Here is a 12,319-nt window from a genome sequence, read left to right as displayed (position 1 = left end):
CTGAAAAATTACAATATTTAAATTTTTATATTTTTGTCTAGTCATAGTAGTCACTGTTAGTAAAAACATCTTAACTCCTAATATCTTATAACTTTAACCTTGTATATATATATATATATATATATATATATATATATATATATATATATATATATATATATATATATATATATATATATATATATATATATATATATATATATATATATATAAATTTATTTATTTCGTGTATCTCGGCTCCAACGATTTGAATTAAATTTTATAATTCAGATAAGGTTTTGCTTTTTAAGTAAATCAATATAGCTGTCTTTCCAAAAAAACAAGATTTTGGACAAAAAAAAAGTGTATTTTTTTATAACTAACTATTAGAACCTTTATCTATCTGCTCTCATGATGGCCATGTCATATAACGCCATCTCGAACTCGATTTCACCATAGTAAAACTGAGTGTAAGTTCAAAAATTTAAGTAATAATAGATAAACTGTGAAATGAATACTGCAATACAGCAGATTGTTTCGAATAACATATTAAACTAAGTGCATTCATGGTTTTTTTTTATTTAGATGACCAGGTCATATGTAAGAAATATTGAAAACTAATTAATGTAATCAAAATGTGAATCATATCTATATATTTTCTCAAAAAAATTATTCTCAAATTCTTATAATTTTACAATAACAAAAAGACAACATCCGAGCGGTGCTTGGTTTTCCAGATATTACAATGATAAGCCTTTCCATTGTTTATTATTAAATACAGTTGTAACTTCTTTAAATGAATGCGACTCATGTTCAAATTTCTTTCACATAATTATTATTGAAAAAAAATCAAGGAAGAAACTGAAAATGTCATTGCAATTTATAAAAATGAGAGAAAAATGATAGGACTTCCGAAGAAAACACAAAGTAATGAAAATTATAAAATTATTTCACCAGAAAAGGAAATATCAATTACAATAAAATCTTATAAACTTGAAAAAAAAAATTTTTTTGCCTTTACCTCTCATATTCGTTGGATCGAAATACAGAATAGCAACCAAAAAATAGATTCTTCTTGCCCATTTTGCAACATTGTTTGTTTAATAGATTAACATACCATAGCAATACGTTTTATCAAGTCTACGTAGATATTTTTTGAGTAACCCTAAAGGAACTAATCAAATCGGCATAAATCTGATTATTGCTTGATCTACTCATGAGGAGTTTTGCTTCCAATAATTTTATTTCCAAGAGTAATAGTCACGAAAATATCTGGCGGAAAATATTTCAGATGGAGTCTCATCAAGCTGAATCCACATTCTTGGCAAATGTAATTGAGAAACAGACTCCTCCCCTAATCAAATAGAGGTCCAGACTGAATAGTCGTATATTTAGTAACCGTAAAGTGTGATTCAAGGACTGATCAAAGTGCTCTTCCATATTTCACCAAAACATTCACTAATCAAGGTATTTGTGTTTCATCCTAAGTGAGTAACGTTTGTCTTAAATAAGATTCTTGAAGTTCTTCGTAAAAATTTTATTTTGGGTCCTTTATTTCAGAAATAACATTATATCTAATTTACGATTTTCTTGAATAGAATAAATTAAATTTCTAAATCAGGAAAATTATTGATGGAATAGGCTTTTGTTGCATTTAGAAATATTCCAGTTAAAATGTTACTACTTCATTTTAAGTGTATTAAAAATTTAAAAACTATAAGTTTTGACTTTTTATGTTTTTAAGAAATTAATATGATAGTATTGATTATTATTATAAGCAATATTAGGTCACAACATTTCCATTTTTATTTGGTTTATATTATAGAGCTTTTCATGTTTTTCAATTCTCCCAGACTTCGAAAAATACTTTATTGGAATTATATCGGGCCTGTCTACGAATGCGATAACTCAAAATTACTTTGAGTTGGTGTTCTTGTGCTAAGTAAAATTTGGTAAATGATTGTAACCCTAAATTTGTAAGTTTCTATAAAATTTTGAACGAATTCCAATCAGAGGATACCAGCCTCCTGAGGGCAAGCGAACAAATTAACTATAAAACGTAAAGAGCTAGGCAGATAAATTTTGGTACTTTAGCATTTAAAATGTGGGTCTGCGTCAAATTTTGAATCAAATCTGACAATATCTATTGATCTGTAATTTCCCATTCAAGTAAACTGAATAACTCAAAAATGAAATGACTTAAATAAATAAAATTTAGTACTCATCTCGTAACTGCAGTTGTTGTTGTCAAATTTTGGAAAAGACGTTTAAATTGCTTATTTGATTTTCAGATACTTGTGTATTAACAGCATTTCAATGATTAATTGCCAAAAAATAGTCAAAGATAGTATTTTAGATTCAGTAAAAATAATTCGATTTTTATCCAACGATCAATATTTTGTAACTACAGTCCGCCTATGCGTCGCAAGGCAACAACTGATACCCAAGATTTTATATCGTGATAGGGAGACAACACTTTTTTTTGGGGGAGTGTGATATAAAATTTTTAATGGAAAGTAAAATGTAATGGAAAGTTTTAAATTAAACTATGTGGTGTTAAGAATGGAAAATTATTTTTATATGTTGGGTTCGATTGTTACAAACAATTCTCTAACAGGACCAAGAGGTTGTATAAGAGAGGTTTAAATATTATAAAATTGTTATAGTATGTCATTTATTAATTGTAACAATATAAACATAGTTTTTGTTTTTACTTCACTAAATAATGTTTGTCAACTGGAAATATAATAATATAATCTTATATGTAATAAATTAAAAATAGTTTTTAGGCAAGGTTAATATTCATAGTTCATACTTTTATAGCTGATTTGTAAATCTATATTTCTTGGAATATGACGTATCAGTCATTAGAAAAACTACAGATATGCATATAAATATCTATGCAACTACTACAATTAGTTTCAAATATGTTTAAGAATTAAGAAGTTAAGCATAGCAATATTTCTTCAATGCTTAAAATTTGCAATGTTTGTCCTGTAGCCAACTTTATTTATAAAGAAAAAAATAAATTTATGGTAATAAAATTAATTTTGAAGTGATGATAAATTTTGCTTTAAAATGGAATAATTCGTAATTTGTTCATAGTTTAAATATTATGTTTGTTTTAAAAACTACACCGCCAGACATTCATTTAGTAAAATAAGTAATATACAAAACGTATAAATCTTAAACTTTTAATAACTAACTCATATTAAACTAAGTTACTGATCAAAATTATTCATCGAAAGATTACTGGAAAGTTTATCTCTTTCATGGAATTTACGAAACTTTAACGAATACAGTTCCTAAGAGAATCAAAATGCATTATGAAATCAGTCTCTTATAATCAGAGCAAAAATAGTTCAATGAAATCGAATGCTTAGTTTCCGAGCTGCTGTAGGTAGCCCCTCCACATAGCAGGACTAAATGCATCCAGAATTATTTATTCAATTTGAAGCCCGATTTCCAATAATTCACATTATCCGAGAAGTAGTTAAATTTCAAATATACCTTCCTTCTCGTCTGTATGTATATTTCCATGACCATTGGGGATAGATATCAAGGCCTTTGACTCCATTCATGTCTTTGTAGGAATGCACATCAATTATAGATTTCAGAAGATTAAACGGGAATTCGTCTTCATTTCTCGCCAGTTAATCTTCCGAAATATAATTGCTTGCAGATTTTATTAAATTATAGAAGATATTTCCTTCCTGAATAAAAATTTATGTGTTTCAATTAGTTAATAGGTAATAAGAAATAAAAACAATTTTTTAATATTAGATTAAAGCAACTGCTTTACAGAAATGTAATACAATTTTCTTATGCGAAAAATCCTTATTAACATATTAATAAGCTTGTTTATAATGCTGTATTTGATGACAGCTTATATGCTGCGATTTATTTTCTTGGCTTCTGGATTTATCTTGGCATTCTACCCAGTTCTTTAATTTTTGAAAGAGCGGAAAATTATTCGTCTCTAAGTTGAATTCTCTACCGAAGGAAACAAAACTGCAAAAGTTTCGCAACAGAAGATCTTTTTCAACGAGTTGATCAAATTGCTTGAATCCCAGGTAAAGAGTTGGCCGTTTGGCAACTGATTTAATGATTAGGAAGATTTAGGAAGTTGAACGTTCAGAAATATGCGCTCTTTATTCTTTCATTAAAAGAAAACTGAAAGATTTTTTGAACAAATCAGAAGCTTCAAAGAAATGTTATGCCTTGTTCCCACGACCTGTGCTTGTCTCTAAAGGAGTACACTTTCCCAACTTTCCCCTTTCTTGTAGTTTTGAGGGGTTCTTGGATGCCTGTTCAGTTTACCGCCATTTTGTTGGAAACTCCGGACCGACGTCCACAGGCTGGGTTGGTTCAACAATGGGTCAGTTGGAAGATTTACGACCATATCCGTGAAGGCCACAGGTTGTTGGAATGCAGTTTTACCCATCTCACATCAATGGCTACAACATTTTTCGAAAAGAGAATCAGAGGCCTAATTCCCCGATTTGACAAATGCTTGAATCTTCATGGTGATTATATCGAAAAGTAATAATATTTTTTATGTAATTTTGGTAATAAATTCGTTTTATCCTCTGTACTTGACTTGACTTTTTTTCTGGTTCATCGGAGCTCTTAAAAGAGATCCTAGTATTCATATACATAAAAATTGCTTTACATAATTGCCCATGGTTACCAAATCGTAATCAATTTCATTATCATGGCATACATTTTTTTATGCTTAACTTAAGTTAGTTTACTATCTCATTCAAAAGAAGCGTTAATAAAGAGTTTATAATGTATTTCGGTGAAATAAAGGCAGAAAAAGAAATTTCCGGAAATTTAATATCAAATGCTGAATATATATCAATGCCAATGATTAGACTGATCTGAAACAGATTAGTAAAAAAAAATTGTTCATGTGACCAAGAGATATCCCATACAGCAAACATTAATCAGAGAAATAAAACATTATGCGTTTTTCTATATTGTGTTCAAATTGTTAATCCTTACCGTTGTTTCCAAGAAATTTCATTAACCCTTAACTGGGGACGTGCGGTCTGTGAGTCCGCTAGCGATGGATTTTCTGTCACCCCTATTCTATTTTTAGCTCAATTGAATGGATTGACCCTGTAGCTTCCTGTTTTGTGACCTTTAATACAAGGAACACTTTTTTAACCGATTTCAGTAGATGCTTTTTAAAATAATTCAGTTATTTCTTCGAGCGCGGTCTCTAAGACCGCATCTCCCTGTTAGTGTCCTAGTGATAAACAAGGCTTAGCAGATGGCGCTAAAACTTGGACCCCGAAATAACATCAAATTCGCTGATTCTATTATGAAGCAGTGCTCCAGACACTATTAAATGAAGTAGAAAGTGATTTTAGTGATAAGGATAATTGTGAAGAAAAGTTTTTCGATGGAAGTTCGCTTTCGACAGATTTTTATATGTATGTTCAAACATAATTAATTTTTCTAGTGATATTGTATTTTGAAAAATTTATAAAATATATTAATATATCAAGAGATATATATACATAATTTATAGGTTGATTTTTATACTAGTTTTTAACTTGTATGTTTAAAATGCTCTAGAAAACCGTGCTATGAAAGTCACACAAGCCGATAAAAAAGGGTCAATTTTACCCATTATCATTTTTTTTTTCATATAATTGTTAAATTTTACATTATATTGTCTTCTATATACCTTCATATACTGTAAAAATAAATATGATTGAAAAAGTAAAAAGTAATATGCTTTTTCAATAATATTATTTATTGTAACATGTAATTTGAGAAGAAAATGTATGTTCCAACGCATTTACTTTTTTCAATGACAATATATTTTGAAAAAATTCTAAAACCTATCTATATATCAAAAAATATCTGCAAAATATATTGGCAGTTTTTCATTCTAATACATTCATTAGAAAATTCGATTTGAGTTAAAGAAAGACCATTTGCCAATGCAAAATTTACAAATGCAATTGTTTTAAAGAACCCATTATTTCATATCTTATTTTCCTTCATTTGAGAGTGTTTTTTTTCTTTTGCAAATATTTTAAGGATATATTGCAAAGAATCACAAATTTCAATGAAGAACCCGTTTATCTACACACTGTTAACTGGGAAGCTAAGAAACAAAATTGGAACCCTGAAATACTAATCAAATGAATCGACACTGAACATAATTAAATGAGACGTTCTATATTTTAAAGTCTAAGAGAATGGGTAATAAAATATATTTGATACCCTTAAAGTAATGTAGTTTTGTATATTTTGAATAAAAATTCCCTTAACGAAAGGCACAATAAATAATATAATGAATTTATTTCCTGTTATAGCTTTCACTTTCATGTAATCGAGCATTTAACCTAGGTTCTTCTCTAATTGCATGATATTAAAATGTTACATACTAGATTTCCTCTCCCTTATCTACTTCCCCACAGTGTTCTGACGGGTTACCAGTCCATTTGATGATGCTCATTAGAGCGCAGTTTATCATTGGAACTAACAGTCTATCAGAATTTCAATTGTGTTATTTCGTGTGGGTTTTGAATTCCGAATAAACCCTCATAATGGCGCCAGGATTAGTGATCAGCATTGCGTCTCTATTCATAGATTCTGTCCTGTTGCCGTTAATGAAACCATAATGGTATAAACGTTACTGATCTTGAAAGGACTTATTAGCTAGTAGTCAAGGTCGAATGAAAGCAGAGTTAATTTATTAATTGGTTTGTGAAAATCCTTTTAAATAGTAATCTTAAATGTGTGCAGTTTTCGATAATCTTGCATGTTCATGATGGAAATGTTCTATAGTAATATAAGACGTGATGTAGTAAGCAGAAGTGGGGAGACGAAAGCGGGAGAATTGAGGTTTTTACTTCTGATGGCATGAGATATTCTTTGTTGCTGAAAAATGCAACTGGTGTCAAAACATGTGTTTAGAAAGTGTGAGACATTAATTGTTTACTGCTAGTTAAAACATTTAAATTAAAATGAAGCTATAGATACAGAGGAAGTGAAGTGAAAAGAAGTTCATGACTTTACGCGTTTGGAAATTTAGCATTTCCGTATGGTTCCAACAGGTTGCTGATGCCTATCTAAAGGTGCTAGGACATACTTGTGCAAGCGCATAGTCATTTACTGAAAATTGAGGGGATAATTGAGTTTGCACAGAAAAGTTCAATTGTTCACCGTCTCTGGTATTTTCTGGTTGGTGATTTAGAGATTTGAATTTGCATCCCACCTTTTTGATAGACTCACATTTCTAGAGAGTGGCCATTTCATTTTATTTTTGCATTATTAAATATATTTTTACAATTTTTTAAAAAAAATTTAGATCATTTCATGCGTTTATTTTAGTAATATATTTTATAGTATTAATATTAGCAATATATTTTATAGTATTAATATTAGCAATATATTTTATAGTATTAATATTAGCAATATATTTTATAGTACAGTATTTTGGCACATAATAGATTTCTGTAATGAATGTAATTCCGTACGATTAGATGTTTCTTCTAGTATTTTTTATTCAAATACCTAATTTATTTTCAAAAATAAGTATATAATTGTGTTAGTATAGAATTTTTATAATGAAATGCTCTCAAAAGAATTTTCTCTGTCAATTCTAATATTTTTTATTTACATACATGTCTAATAGTATTCTGATATATCTACTTTATAAAGCCGTTTTCTATAAAACACAAGAAGAATGTGATATATTTAATGCTGAAGGAACGAACTTTTATGCATGTTGACTCCAGACCTAAGCCAGAGTAATCAAGCACATGCTTTAATTTCACGAGTTACATGTAAAGGTGAAAGTCTTTTCGGAAGTTAATTAAATTTATCTATCTAATAATAAAATAAGACATATAAAATAATAAAATAGTTCATAAAGCATAAGAACGTAAAATAATAAAATAGTTCATAAGGCATAAGGACGTAAAATAATAAAATAAGACATATGGAAGTATAATAAGTAGAAAATCATCATTATATTTCATCCAATAACTCTTTTATTGTAACTGGCCACCATTTTATTCAAAAGTAGTAAAAGCGAATTAGCAGCTAAAGGTTCATTATCTCTATGTAACCGTTAAGGTCAGTTTACTGTGATAAATTCAATTATTGATGCTCATTTGACTGCATATGAAGTTCGCCTGAGTTCACATAAACTGTAAATTCAGAAAATAATTTGAACAAATCAATTAATACGATCTATGATCTTGTAGCAGATCAAACTTTAAGCTTTTGTTGGAAAGAATAATTCTATGAGGATTACCTTTGCTGTTCCTTCAATATTTATCTAAAATGCTGTAAAATTGCAATTTATGGGAATATAAATCTAAATGCTACTGTCATATAACAAAAAAAAATATAATTTTTAATTAAAAATCATATGATAGCTCCATTTTGAGTTTTGTATTTTATTTATAGAAATTATCCGAAATCTATAAGTTTATAAAATCAATTTATCTTTTTTCTTCCTATATTGATTTTATTGTAATGTTTCATTTAATATATAGTTATATATCAAAGTGAAATTAAAGGGTTACTGAAAAGTGCATAACCTCTGAGGAAAGCAAGTGCTTGAAAAAGTTAGAAATTTTTTATCAAAAGAAAATATATCTTTAAGTAAATTAAAAAGAAGGAAACCATCATGTTTAAAATTGAAACCCGTGTTCGATCCTTCTTCGGATGAGGCATATCCATATCCTTCAAATCAGAAGTGAATTAAATTAATTCATCGATATTTCATTACCTGGTTAGAATAAATTGTTACGAAATTTCCGGGGTTCGTTTGGATAGTGGAAGTTATATGGTGTGGAGAACGCTCAATCACCAGACGGCAGTAGAAAATAAAAACAACGACGTTTATTTACACGAAGACACATAGGACAGCACAAAGATGATAACTATATACAGCACAGAAGACGATTATTTTCAGCCGAGACGTGCAGCATACAACAGCATACGCAGCAGCATACAAAACAGCATAAAACAGCAGCATACAACTACTGCAGACAGTAGCAAACAGCTTAGTTCAGCACTAGCTTCACTCCGTCGCTGCTTCGCTTATCTCTGGAAGACCAGTTCTTTTTCGTCGGTTCCGACTACTCAATTCACCACTGGTTCTCGACTACGACTCCGATCTGGTTCACCACGACGACTACTCTTTCGCTTCCGACTACTCTTCGACTCCACTGGTTCGCAACCCAATTCACCACTGCCCGGCAGCTGCAGGTGTTTCCTTTTATAGGTCTCAGGAGGCGGGGCTAGAAGCCTCTCAACCAATCAGGAACATTTGAGGCGTGTCTCCGTTCCTACTGGACGGACCGGGAAAATTCTCGATGTTTCGGGTATAATCTATTTTGGCGCCAAAGTCGCCAAATTCGTCGCCAAGTTTGTCGCCAAGCTCCGGGACCTCTTATGGAACCAACTATGCTGGGAAGCAGCATCGCAGGTTCGTAACAATATGCTTAAGAAGGATTTAAGAAAAAAGTTGCAATGATGCATTTTAAAATAACATCAAGTATTATTAAATACTCGATTCCAGAAAAAAAAATGTAGGCTAAGTATATAAAGTGGCTTCTGATAATGGGTTGCTAAATTTCAGTTCTTAGACTGAAGGTTTGGATATTTCGTAAAGTATTAGAATCAAATCTTATTAGAACATAATACAATACTCAGCAGGAAAATTAGCATATTTGCAAACAAAATAAACAATAAAACACCCCTTGTGCAAGCATGAGTAGTTTTTGCAAAATTCTATCCCAGTTTCTGATGATTGATTATAATAGATCTCACAACTTGCAAAAACTGTATTGTATTTTCTTAAACAATTTCAGCTCATGCCATGAATGCCACATTTTTTTTTATTCCTTTGTAACAACTTCATTTTGTTGTATCCCAGCCAATTGCTTTTGCTTGCTTTTAATTTTCTTGTAATGCCTTATCTCTTTTTTTAACTAATATATCTTCAAAGATAAGATTGTTAAAATGTTATCGGTAGGTCTACACTACATGCGGCATAAATTAACACAGTTTGTTGATCATGATGATTAAGAAAATTACATAAGATAATAATTGAATACATATAAAGGCTTAATAGAAAATAGTAAGAAGTACAGGGTTAGCAAGAAATAAGATACCCACTTCAGAGGGCATTAAAATGTCTTTTATTATTCCAAATTAAATAAAATTTGAAGTACATATTGTTCAGATGACGCGCTTTGTAGCTATTAATTAAAAAAATACAAAATTCACCAATAGATGGCGCTGTAACACAAATGGCCTTTATTTGCATATATTGAAAATGTGAAACATAATTTGCGTTACAGCGCATGACTATTACCATTTTTCTTTGGATAAAAAGAAGGCGCATTCTGCACGAAAATTAGTTTCTTCTTCTCTGTTCGTCATGCCTATGTTGTAAAAAATGCGCTACTGGTTAACTTGTCCTACCAGAACTAGCAAAACTCCGTTGCAACTCTAAAGGAAGCAGATAAGAAGAAACCCAATGTCTCTAGATGCCCTACGCAAGATGATGTGGACATTTGAAAAACTGTCCAACTTGGCATTCATCCAGGTAGAGCATAAAAAAAAATTCACGTCTTCCAGTGTCGAAAATGTTACGACCGCTCTCATTGAAGCCAGCAGTCAGTCGCCACATAGTAATTGTTCCCTTGTCCAATTATTGTCCACTTGTTTCCCTTGCTCTGGATATGCCTTATTCAACTGCACGAAAATCGTACGGCATATTTTGCATTTTTATCCATATAAAATCAAGTCTGTTCACCTGTTGCAGGAAGGGAACTTAGAAGTCCGGAAAACTTTTGCACTTCAGTTCCTTGCTCGAATAGTGGTTGACACAACTTGGCCATGGAACATTCTGTGTTGTGATGAGGCCCACTTTTGCCTTAATGGGCAAGTTAACACTCACAACTGTCAAATTTGGGCAGAGGAAAACTTTCTCGTTATCCAGGAACAAACCTTGAATCCTGAAAAAGTGACAGTATGGCGTGGTTTTACAACTGCCTTTGTCATTGGACGATATTTATTTGAAGAGATAACTTCAAATGGAATAGAAACCTGTTACGTTATAGGACAACGGTACCATAATATGCTGAGAGATTTTGTAATCCCAACTTTTCTACGGCGTTGATACCTTAAAGACATCATTTTCATGCAGGATGGTGCACCACCTCATATTGATCGGCGTGTAAAGTGATTGTTAATACAGCATTTAACAGAATCACCATCGGCAGCCATTTCTCACTAGTATGGCCTCCTCGCTCACCGGACCTCACCTCTTGCGACTTTTGGCTGTGGTATTATTTGAAGGAAAATATCTACCGCCAAAGGCCCTGATATCTACCAGGTCTGAAGGACCACATTCTTAATATTCCGGTCGACTTCCTCCGGTCATAGAAAATATGGTTCTCCGATTAAAGCATATAGTTGAAAATGAAGGAGGACATATTGAGCAATTTTAATTTTACTTTATTTACAATTATAAACCACATTAAATGGTTTTATGTGTATTAAAACGTCACCTAACGGTGAATTTTTGTGTTAATTTTTTTATTTAATAAATATAATGTGCATCATCTCAGTAATCCGTAGTTCAAATTTTATCTCATTTGGATAAATAGAACGCATTTTAGAGATGTCTGAACTGGGTAACTTATTTCTCGCTAACCCTGTATTTAAGGCAAGATTATGAAATCTTCCTTTTACCTTGTTGAACTTTACCTTACCGGAAAGGTTAAGAAACTTTGATATTTTGGTAGATAATAAGAATAGGTTTTAAATAAATAATTATTATTAAAAAATATTATGCAGGATAGCCATTTAACAAAGAATAATAAAATATATCCCATGATAGTCTTCGAATTCTCGCTATAGACCTTCAAAATTCCAACACGTAATTTAAAGTACACAAAAATCATCTGACAAACAACGAAGTTTATTCTTCATGAGAATTTTCAGTTTCTAGCATTTAGTAGCAGTAGTGTCCATACAATGGTAACGTTTAAGCAATATGAACATAAATTTAACCATTCTTTATCTTATCCATGTCATCAAATTTTTCCCGTCTCCACTGCATAATAAATAGCCTCAACTATGGCTTTAACATTTCTTTGTCTTTTATAACGTATATTATTGGTTTTCTCAAAATCAATTTAAATCATGATTAATGTTTGTGGTTTCCGGCAATTTACGTTTCCTCCGGTTTAATCAATATTCTTCTGATTCGGCCAAATGTGTAAAAGTGTAAAGACCTGGTAATATCGTATTTTAACTAGGTTAATAAGTCAAGAACAAAAGGGGTCTT

Source organism: Argiope bruennichi, chromosome 1, assembly GCF_947563725.1.
Source record: "Argiope bruennichi chromosome 1, qqArgBrue1.1, whole genome shotgun sequence".
Taxonomy (NCBI): Eukaryota; Metazoa; Arthropoda; class Arachnida; order Araneae; family Araneidae; genus Argiope; species Argiope bruennichi.
This window is presented reverse-complemented; position numbering follows the sequence as displayed.